The sequence below is a fragment of the Bos taurus genome, chromosome 28, assembly GCF_002263795.3.
Source record: "Bos taurus isolate L1 Dominette 01449 registration number 42190680 breed Hereford chromosome 28, ARS-UCD2.0, whole genome shotgun sequence".
NCBI lineage: Eukaryota > Metazoa > Chordata > Mammalia > Artiodactyla > Bovidae > Bos > Bos taurus.
This window is the reverse complement of record NC_037355.1, coordinates 35534832-35546248: the sequence shown is the minus strand read 5'-3', so window position 1 is coordinate 35546248 and position 11417 is coordinate 35534832. Positions and strand designations below refer to the sequence as shown.

Here is an 11417-nt window from a genome sequence, read left to right as displayed (position 1 = left end):
CTGAGTTGTAGCAACAGTGCTCCTGATCTCTGAGGGAGAACAGTGAGCGCTCCTGAAGAGATATCTTAGTTCTCTGCCCAAGGATGGAACCTGAGTGGACTGGATGAAACCCCAGGAATCCTAGTCAACACACCACCAGGAACTAGAGGCTAGAAGCAAAGTGACTCTGGCTCTATCCCCCATTTGAAAGCAAGAATGTTTAATGGAGGCAAAAACCACAACGTTTATTATTAGAGACCCAGCACAATGCATGGCAGAGCACACTGAGAAGCAGGTTGTTTATTTAAGACAGAAGAAGGCAGAAATACGCCCCCAGATAAAAAGGGTATGGGCATCCTCTCTAATGAGGAGGAGGAGTGCAGCAAGTCAGAGCTAAGCAGAGACACACACCCGAGGTGGAGTGTGGGAGTCCCGAATGAGAGGAAGAGCAGTAAAGATGTGACATAAATTAACTTATATAGGACAGTCCTTCCAGATCATTATTTACCTTTGGCCAATTACCTTGTTAATTTCTTCACACCTGACTGGTCCATAGACCCTCAAAAGGTGCATGTGAAACTGTTTTATAAGATAGATGCCAGCACAGAACCTGTGGGTACAAGTCCACTTATTATGGGGTGGGGCCTCTCTCTTTTCGACCCCCAATAACTGTTCCTGCACATGTGTGGACAGGGAAGTCCTTGTTGAACTCAGAAGTGGGCTCCTTATCTCTTTACTTTAGCAGAGCTCAGCTTTGGCCACTAGCTTTGTCCTTGGAGTTCTCGGTGTGAACAAAGCTTGATTTTACTCGACTTGACAAACACCAGAGGTCCAACCCAGAGGCACCCTGTCTCCTATGTCACTACCTATGCAGGTTCCCTTCCTCTCAGTGTCTTGGATTCCATGTCTGTAAAATGAGGATTTGCCTAGATTGTCTCTAAGGCAGAGTGAAGATGAACATTCCTTGAACTTCAAGGCAGGAAGAGGTTGAGGGATGAATCTGAACATGGCTGGACAGCCTCTCTGCCTGAAACTTTAGAAGGGATTAGGACTGTGCAGATGGTACATTCTCCGAATGGGCATCCACAGTCACATTGTCATGGGAAGAAAGAAATCCTGGATGGTCATGGGTGAGGGGAGTCTGCTGGGTATAAGCCCACTCAACCTGGCCAGAGAAGTTGGTGCTTCCCTGCCAGCAAGAGGCAGCCACGATGACCTCCAAGACCCAGGGCTACAGCTTGCCTTGATGAGAGGAGTCTGGGGTATGGGGAGAGTTCTGAACAGGGCTCTACCTGGGGGAGGCATCAATAGAAACAATTTGAAACCATGGGAGAGAATGAGCCAAAGCCTAGAGTGAATGCAAGGAGAGAATGGAGCCAGAGCTGAGGCACCTGTTCCTCTCTGTGGGACTCCAGGAGAGGAGATACGAGTTAAAGAGGCTGAAGGATGAAAAGATTGAACGCAGGAGAGGAAAGAGAAGGAGGTAGCAGTGACCAGTGGGGTCAAATGCAGTCCACGTTTGGCAGAGGTGGAGGGCTAGACACCTGTCTTGTTGAGGAGACACTGGATTTTGACAAGGGGCATCTTGGAGACCTCCGTTTAGCCCTTGCCCCTGAGTCGCAGGCTGCCCCCCTTTTTTGTGACAAATCTTCCAGATGTGAAGCCAGTTTCAAACTTTATTCTGATGGAGGAGTTACATAGGAGGCCTGCCTTGTGGATTCATCCCATGGCTCAATTGGGAAGCCCTGAGCAGCAGAGGGTCAACGTTTTATTGGGATGTTGGCAGCTCACAGCTCTGGGCACTGCCCCTTCCCTGGGGTGGGTGGGGGAGCTCAAAACTCGCAGATCACAAGGAGTTGCTTACTGCAGGGTACATCATTCCACTTGCCGTCAGGAGAGATTTCCACACAGTTCTCTGGTTGTCCCTCATCACTCTTGTTGGGCTCCCCATTGGCCCAGTTGGAATAGACCAGTATTTTCCCAGTGGGGTAGGTGAACTTCCCCTCTGTGGAGATGTCATTCATGCTCAGGTAAGCATTCTTTTTCTGGGCTCTGACCACCTGTGTCACGGCCTCATTCTCAGCTGCAGAGCGTGGGAAGGCCAGCTGTTCCTGATGCTCTGAACCCAAATATGATATTACAGCACCTGCCATCTTGAAGATCTTCACCACGACACTCCGGGCATCAGGGAAGAGCACCGCTAGGGGAAGAGGAGAATCAGGCTAGGGATGTGCAGCAGCTAGACCTTGTGCTTCAACTGGAGTCCCCAGATCCCACGAGGGTACCAGGGCACCAGATAGCACAAAAGCAAGGCACTTAGCTCTCAAGCATCCATCATGCAAGAGGTGAGGACCCTGGAACTCAGGTGCTTATGCAAGAAGCCCAAAGTCACCCAACTCTCAAATGTAGATGAGGATCAGACCTTGGAGTTGACACTAAAGCTCCCACATGCACTTTCTGTTCTTCCCCGTGCTGTTCACGAGAATCCAGCATTTTAATTACTGTGTAAATAGGAAGGACGTTGGCAGGGAAATGACACTGTAGAGTCCAGGGCAGTTCCTGAGAGTGTGGAAAACACCAAACAGGTGGCTCACTCTCACCCTTGCATGATGACTGGGCATGAGGAGTTGTCTGAGTGGTTCTGTGCTGTGTGAAGGGGTGAGGAGAAAGGGGAGGACGGGTGCATCTGATAGCAGCCAAGTGCTGACCTCTGCACTGGGGGCAGTCCAGTGTTGGCTTCCATATGCTCGCAGGTGAACCTATGGCCAGTCAGCCTCCCTGGACTACTGAGCAGGGGATGACGGCATCTGAGAGCTCTATGTGGGGGCAGGAGGGCAGAGTGGGATCAGCTTTGGAGAGAGCCCTGTCTGGGCTTCAGAAAGTCATGTGTTCAGCCCTACCCTGGCAATGACAGGCCAGGTGACAAGGGAAAGTCATTTCTCTTTTCAGAGTCTAATCTCATATTTCTAAGGAAAAGGTACACTGCAAAACAGCAGCCCCTATGTGACGTGTTAAGTATCTCTTTTTATTCCATCCCATCCACACCCCTCTGACTTCCAGGGTCTGCATGGAAATCTTCTGGGCTCCTAACAGGGCTCACTGGACTGGTTCTGAACCCAGGCTGCACCCTAACCCACTGCCCTTTTCCTCTGAGCAGCTTCAACAAGCAATCGGAGACCAGATTTTCCACGTAGTCGGATGGCGCCGAGACAGCCCCGGACAAGGTCAGTGCAAGCTTGTGTGCCATGATTGGTTTATGTCCCATGCATCTGGGTGTGGGTGTGTGTGTGCATGCGTGAATACATCCGTGTGTCCATCTGAAGGTACATGGGCTGACTCAAGGTCCATCAGGATGGGTGTGCATATGTCTGCATGTGTGTTCATGTATGTAGGTGGTGTGGACTGAGTGATGGTGTTTACATACACACAGGTGGCCAGCACATATGCCCAAGTTCACCTTTGTTTATATAAGTCTGCATAAAGGGTTAGTTTTTAAGTTGTGCCCAACTCTTTTTGATCCCATGTACTGAAGTCCACCAGGGACTTCTGTCCATGAGATTTTCCAGGCTAGGATATTGGAGTGGTTTTCCATTTCCATTCCAGGAGATACTCCCAACCCAGAGATCAAACCCAGGTCTCCTGCAATGCAGGCAGATTCTTTACCAGCTGAGCTACCAAGGAATGGGGTAGTAAATAGATATGTAAATATGATTGTGCAAGAAGGAAGACATAAACTGCTGAGAATTCTCATCCCACTACTTCAGTACTTAGTTGGCTTGAGTTCTTAGGAGCCAACCCTATGTCTCACACAATCAGGCCCCTTTATGCTCTACTCCTTCAGAAAACTCTCCTTTTTTTGAATCAGTGAGGTTTGATAAGTGATGTGCATTCAAAGCTGTCATCAGGGAGAGGAGAGAAGGAGGAGGGGTAGTTGATGGAGTGTGTCAAAGATGCAGGGCACTCAGGTGTGTGCTCTAGGAGGCCTTAGCCTGATTAGGATCCAGGCTTAGGGAAGAACCTCTGCTTTAAACTCCACAAGAGGTGCAGGAGAGTCCAGCACTGGCCAGAGACTGGAGGCAGCCTATTCCTTCCAGACCCAGGGACATCTTTAGGGTAAGATACTTGGTGGCCACACACCAAGGATTGGTTGCCAGCAGCCTTGAACCCCACGGGCAGCATCCTACCCCCGCTCTCAGGGTCATGTCTGGATTCTCTGCTTCCCTGGGCTGTGCAGCTTCTTCTCTGGGCATTTGGACACTTGGCCCCACAGATGGAAGAAAAGTATCCTGGTTTGGGTGACCCCTTGTCTGTCATAGGAACCTGCCCAGGGTAGGCTGTGGTGAAGGTCTGCTGAACTGGTGACATGGACCGCATCCTCCTCCTTGTCCTGTGCATCTACTTGAGCTTCTGGAGCATGTGGGGTATGGCTCTGTCCCAGCCCTGTCCTAACCCCACCTCCTGCCCCAGGTCTAGGTCCAGTCCCAGTCATGGTCCCAGCAAGTCCAATTTAGACCCAGCCAAGAGAACTACGAGCCTAGCCTAGACTAAGTCTGAGGCCCATGCTCAGGGCCTGGCAAGAGTCAGGTCCAGGAACTCACCTTTCTTATACTGAGAGAAGGCATTTTGGAAGCATTGCAGCTGTCTGTCTAAGATTGTCACCCGCTGCCTGAGAGCATTGACCTCTGAAGGAGAGAGACGCCAAGTGAAGACAGATCCAGAACAGCCTAGGGTCACTCAGAGCCCAGGCCTCAAGGGAAGAGAGTCCAGGTGGAGACTCAAGTTGGGGGTGGGGTAAGGAGGTGGAATAGAGGCCTAGGAAGCCCACCTTTGCTGACCTAGCTGGCCTCTGTGTCCACAGGATTTCCTGGGGTTCTCTTGTGAACAGTATCCCTGACAGGTCCCTTGCCTCACTGACAGTGAACCAGATGTCATTTTAATTCCAAATTCTAGGAATCTGATAGCACTTCCTTTTGCATTGCAGAGGATGGTATGGTTGTAGGAGAGAAATACACATAGCTTGAGTATTTCCTATCCATTAAATTATTGATGTTCAAGGTTATCTGATGAACTGGAGAGGGAGGTTGGCTTGTCATAAAGATCAGATAGAAAATCTGCTCAGGTATTCCTCCAGCGAGTCACAGAGGCTAAGACCAGAGTCCACCTCACCATACACCCTGTCAGCTTTTCCTGCTTGACTCCCACCTGTAAATGGGTTACCTGAGAGGAGAGCTGAGCTGAATAAGGCCTCCTCCCTGCCCCAAACCCTAATGGGGCCCCCAAGGCTTCCTTACCTGCAAGCCCACTCTCCCCCTTTGCTCCTCTTTCTCCAGGATTACCTCTGTCCCCCTTCAGCCCTGGGGGGCCTCTGGCACCTGAAGGGCTCTGTGGACCTATAGCTCCAGCAGGCCCTGGATAAGAGAAGTAGAAATGGGTGAGTGCTGAACATATATTTTAGCATTTTCGTGCTCCGCCCCCCCAACCACCCCCAACTTCCACACATGGACTTCCTTTCCCCAAGCAGCACACCCTCCCACATACAAATGTTCCTCTGTGCCTGGATCCTCTTCTTGCATCCTCTCTATATACTGACTGTCCCATAAACTAACAACCAGCCTTCCCAAATACAAACAGTCCCTGCTACTCTCAGCACCTTCTCCATGGAGACAAACAGTTCCCAAAACCCAACACTGGCTCTCTCCCTGAAATGCCAGCTCTGACATGATGGCTGGTGGGGGTAGGCACAAGGGAATATGAGCCCAGCCCCATATCCATTGCTCACCTGCTTCCCCAGCACGTCCAGGGGCTCCAGTCTCCCCGGGGGCACCTCTCTCTCCTTTGAGGTCTGTGGGGCCTCGGAAGCCCTGCATGCCTGGGGCACCCACTCCTCCTGAGGATGGAACACATTGGAGAAACATGGCTGAGAGTGCGCTCAGCAGGTACCATTTCTTCAGCAGTGCAGCTTGTCACCTATAGCTCCAGGTGAGAGAGCGACCTGGGAGACTGCTCCTGACTGCTTGGTCTCCTCTAGCAAATTCAGTCAGTGTGGGAATGTGGAGAGGCCCAGCCAGGCCTACCAGGTGTAGATGTTCCAGGCTTTCCAGGCACTGTGCACGTACCCTGGTCCCCACCAGGGCTGCCAACGTCACCCCTCCCTTCTCCCTCCCTCACCCACCACATACCACCCTCCTACCTTTGGGCCCAGTCTCTCCTTTGGGGCCTGGTGTGCCTGGAGGTCCCATGCTCCCCTGCTTCCCTGAGGGGCCCTGTCTTCCAGCTGATCCAGGAATACCAGGAGGCCCTGGGAAAAACGACCAGCCCAGTCAGTGACACTGAATCTCCTCGGAACGGAGTGCATAAAAGATGGGGCTGTAGTAGAAGTCAGACAGGCAGCCTCCTCCTAAAGATGTTGCCCTCACTCTCCACCCTCCCCAGGAGCTGCAGTCTTCCCTGAGATAACCCAGTGCCACCTTGAGAATGACCTTCCTCTTCCTGGGGTAGAATCTGTGCATGCCTAGTGCCATGGCCTAGCGGCAGCATGCCATCTACAGACACCTTCATTCCATAAGCTGCTCACCAGGTGGTCCAGGGTCTCCCTTTGGTCTGGGTTCCCCAGCAGAGCCATTGTCCCCTTTTGGCCCTATGGGGCCAGCTGGTCCAGGCCTCCGTACTCATCCTGCAGGTCCGGGTGAACCCGTGGGCACAGACAAGATGGACATAAAGCTGATCCTGGCCCAGGAGGAACCACCTGCCTGCAGGGTCAGGGCCTTGGCGTTCTTTCAGGGTTCTGTAGGGTGTAGACACTGCCCTTCCAGGTGACTGGTCCAGTGGCTGTCAAGAAATGCATATCCACATCCCCATTTTACAAGTGAAGAAACAGGCTTGCTGAATTGGAGGCAGATCCAAACCAAGACTCACCTGGCTTTGCATACGATGCACCTGCCCCTGCCCCAAGGCCACGGTATTTATGGCAGTTCAGTCTGTCAGCTTTTACCCTGGACCATGGACTCCCTGCCCTCCCCCCTTCCCAGAACCAAAGTTTATGGCAGAAATGACACCTGACACTTACTACCAAAGAAATAGAAATCAAAAGCACAAAGAGCTGTCACCTCACACCTCTCAGAATGGCTATTATCAGACAGCAAATAGGAAGTGCTGGAGAAGTAGAGAAAAGGAAAGCTTTGTGCAGTAGGGATGCAAATGGAACAGCCACTATGGAGACAGCATGGAGGTTTCTCAGAAAGTTAAAACTAGAGCTACCCTAGAATCCATCAATTCCCCTTCTGAGCATTTAACTAAAGAAAATGAAAACACTAACCTGAAAAGATATATGACCCCCAAGTTAATTGCAGCATCATTCATGGTAGCCCAGACATGGATGCAGCCTAGAGCCCAAGTATCTATGGACGGATGAATGGATGTAGAAAATGCAGGGTGCATATACAATGGAACATTATTCAGCCATAAAAGAGAATGAAATCTTGCTATTTGCAGCAACCCTGGTGAACCTTAAAGGCACTATGTTTAGTGGAATAAGTCACAGGGAAGGGCGGTACCATACGATCTCACTTATATGTGAAATCTAAGAAAACAAATAGAAACAACATACTCACAATACAGAGAACAGATTTGTGGTTGCTAGAGGTGGGTTTGAGAAGTGGGCAGAATGGATAGAAATCTTCAAAAGGTACTAGGGTCCAGTTTAAAAACAATTAAGTCCCAGGATATAATGTACAGCGAAGTTCTATAGTTAGTAATCCTGGGTTGCATGCTTGAACATTGCTGAGCAAGCAGATCTTAAAAGTTCGCATCACACATAAATCGTTAACTATGTGTGTTGATGACTTATTGTGACAATCATTGCACAATATATGCAAATATGAATTCATTATGATGTACATCTGATTCTAATATATTATAGATCAATTTTATTTAATATAAAGAAGAGAAAAAACTATGTAACATGCTTTTAAAATTATGGAAGATAGATGATATTATTGTGTATTATTAAGTGATAAAAGTAAGTTATAAACACTATTTAATATGATTCCATTTCTTCAACATGTCCACGCATGTCTCAGGCATGTGCACATGTAACACACATTGAAAAAACCACAAGAAGAGCATAGACAAGTGTTAGTTGTTCTTTCTAAGGAGCACAATTGAGGCAATTTTAATTTCCATCTTCTTGTATTTAGTGATCATATACTAATTTGCTTTGGAAAAATGACCAAACATTTAAAAAAATCACATTACCTTAAGAAGGCTACCTAAGTCTGAAATTATAAGAGATTTGCCTTCAAAGACTAAAGGGAGAAATGCCTATTGATTCAAGGATTATACACTCAATTCTGTGAATTTGGTTATTCTTTTTTCATTGAGATGTAATTCATATAATATAAAAATTACTTTTTTTTTTTTTTTACTGTGCTGTGTAGTTTGCAGGCTCTCAGTTTCCCAATCAGGGATTGAACCTGAGGCCTGGCAGTGAGAGCATGGAATCCTAACCTCTGGATTCCAGGAATTACCTGTAATTAATCATTTAAAGTATACAATTCAGTGGCATTTAGAACATTGACATAATTGTACAACTACCACTACTCTTTAGTTCAAGACTATTTGATTAATCCCAGAGAAAAGCTCATACCCATACTCCCTCCCTGCCTCCTCCTAAGCCCTGGCTACCTCTATGCAGCTGCCTGTCTCTGTTAGCTATTCTGGATATTTTATATAAATACATACAATATATGACCCTTTGTGTCTGCCTCTTTAAACTAGGAGTGACATTCTTGAGTCTCATCCAATTTGTAGCACATTATCAGTACTTCGTTCCAATCTATGGATGAGAAATGTTCTATAGTATGAATACAATATATTTTCTTTATTCATTCACCTCAGATAAATGTTGATAGACACTTGGGTTGTTTCCATCTTTTGACTGTTGTGAGTAAGCATTCATGTGCAAAAAGACAACAAAAGAAATCTGTCAGTTACTACTAACTTGTTCATTCACGTATTTGTTCATTTCCTCATTATTTCATTTCTCTGTTCACGGAGAATCTCTCTGTGGAACATGGCTTTCTGCCTAGCACTGAGCAGGAAGTAAATGTCAGCACCAGGTCCTGGTCTGCAAGGAATTTGTCACTGAAGTTTAAACTGTGAGGCACAGGTAATGAGTGAAGAAAACAGCTTCTGAGATGTCCCTTGTCCATCCCAGCACCCTCAACCCATGGACACACACGTACTCATAGGGAACAGGACTTCAAGGCTGAAGAGGATTCAGAGCCCTGGAGAGGAGAGGTGACATTTCAGATCTGGAAACCACTCCCCCAGGGTAAGAAGGGCCAGTCTTGCCCGGGCCAAGAATGTGCAGGTGGAGGGAGACTGGAGTATTTGATGGGTGATGAGAGTGTCTGTGCTGGACATTGGGTCCTGCTCTTAGCTCCAGTTCTCACTAGGCAATCAATGGGAGCCCGGAGGATAGGCCCCACATCCCAGACCCCCTGGTGCACAGTGCTCAGGCAGAGACACCTGGTCCCTGGCTGAGCCTCTCCTGGGCTCCCCCCTGGCTGGGGAGGGCAGCAGGTACCTTGGAAGCAAGTCATTCCTTAGAAGGGAGCATTCGAGGTTGCCATCCTTGTGTACAAACCATGGCAGCCATGAGAGCAGGGAGGTAGAAGAAGGGATACTTTTCAATACAGGGCCCCTCGGGGAGCTAGAGAGAGTTGGCATCTTGAATACCACCCTTCCTCTGAGATCACTTCTAGGAGGCCTGCTCTAGCCCCAGCCCATTCATGTTGGAAGCTACTTTCTTTCTAAAAGACAGACAGATATTGTCTCTTACCCTACAAATCCTAGGGATGTTATGTATTCTTTTCAGCTTTAATCTGGTTCATGTATTTCCTCTCCAATCAAAACACAAACTCCAGAAAGATGAAAAGAACTCAGTTTATCCCCCATAACCCTGGCCCAGGGCCATGGTGATTCCCTCGTCCTTGTCGCTGGTTCATCAAATTCTCACTTCTTGTCAGTAAAAACCAGATCTTCTCCTGTGGGGCAGTGTTTCCAGAAAATTCCCTTAATAATCAGTACATTTGGAAACCTCAGGCGAATTCAGCTGGTTGGGACAGCAGAAGAATAAAAGTTTATCTTGAAGACCCAACAAAGAAATGAAGCCTTGGCTCAATTCTCTGTCACTGGTGGTTGATATTATTCTCATCTACAGATGATTAAACTGAAACTTACGACAGTCATCAGTTCAAAAATATTTGACATTCTGCAGAGGCAACATTTAATACGAATGAACAACAGTTAAGTTTGGGAGTGTATGTACTCAGTCGCATCTGACTCTTTGTGGATTGTAGCCTGACAGATTCCTCTGTCCATGATATTCTCCAGGCAATAACAGAGTGAGTTGCCATTTTCTATCCAGGGGATTGTCCCAACCATGGGATCAAACCTACATCTCCTACGTCTCCCACATGAGTGTACTAAGTCACTTCAGTCGTGTGCAACCCAGTGGCCCAAAACTTGCCAAGCTCCTCTGTCCACGGGATTCTCCAAGCAAGAATACAGGAGAGGGTTGCTATGCCCTCCTCCAGGGGATCTTTCTGACCCAGGGATCAAAACTGCATCTCTTACATCTCCTTCTTTGGGAGTCAGGTTTTTTACCACTAGCACCACCTGGGAATCCCAAAGAGTTCTGGAGCAGAGGATCCAAATACCACTTGCTCACTCATTGTTTGTACATTCTTGGGGTGGTTAGGGTCAGAAGATCCTAGGGGAGAAATCAGGACAGGTGGTTATGGAGCTGGGGATTTGGGCAAGCCAGTCTTTGCCAACCAGTAAAGCCATGTTTTAGGTGCACTGAAAATCTGGGGGATTCCTCCCATCTTGGGAAGACCATCTTCAAGGTTTCCAGAGCAGAAGATTCAGAGTTTTGGGGTTGGTTACAATTCCAGTGCCCACCCCTTCCCATCAGGGCAAGCCCATGGTCCCAGCTCTACCTGGATCTCCCTTCTCCCCCCGGGGGCCTTCTCTCCCATCTTGTCCATCACGACCAGGCAAGCTACCCTCCAGGGGGCTACACATAACCAGGGTACAGGTGTTGGCCAGTGTTTTCTGGGAATAGATCATTATTTCTGCTCCCAGGGATCTCCAGGGCTGTGTAAGCAGGAGCAGCATGGAAAGAGGGAGGAGAAGCATGTCCTAGGCAGAGGAAAAGAGAGGGGGGGGGTGCTCTTGGTCCAAGGACAAGGATTAGGGCTGGCCCAGCTCCTGGAGGTCAGGAGAAGCCCTTCCCCCATCTCCTCTCTCATCCTCTGGGGCCAAGAGTAGCAGGGCTTCAAAAGCAGTTCAGGGAAAGTTAGGATAAGGTCTGGCCAGAGAGGACATGAGTGGACCAGCTGGGCCTCTGACCTGGTCTGCCAGCAGCATGAATC

At 48.6% G+C, this 11417-nt stretch overlaps 1 pseudogene; it reads right to left on the bottom strand.

Annotated features, from left to right (window-relative positions):
- Window positions 1–1598: 1598 nt before the first annotated feature.
- On the bottom strand, window positions 1599–11181 carry LOC101907929 (conglutinin-like; annotated as a pseudogene).
- Between the last annotated feature and the right edge of the window lie 236 nt (window positions 11182–11417).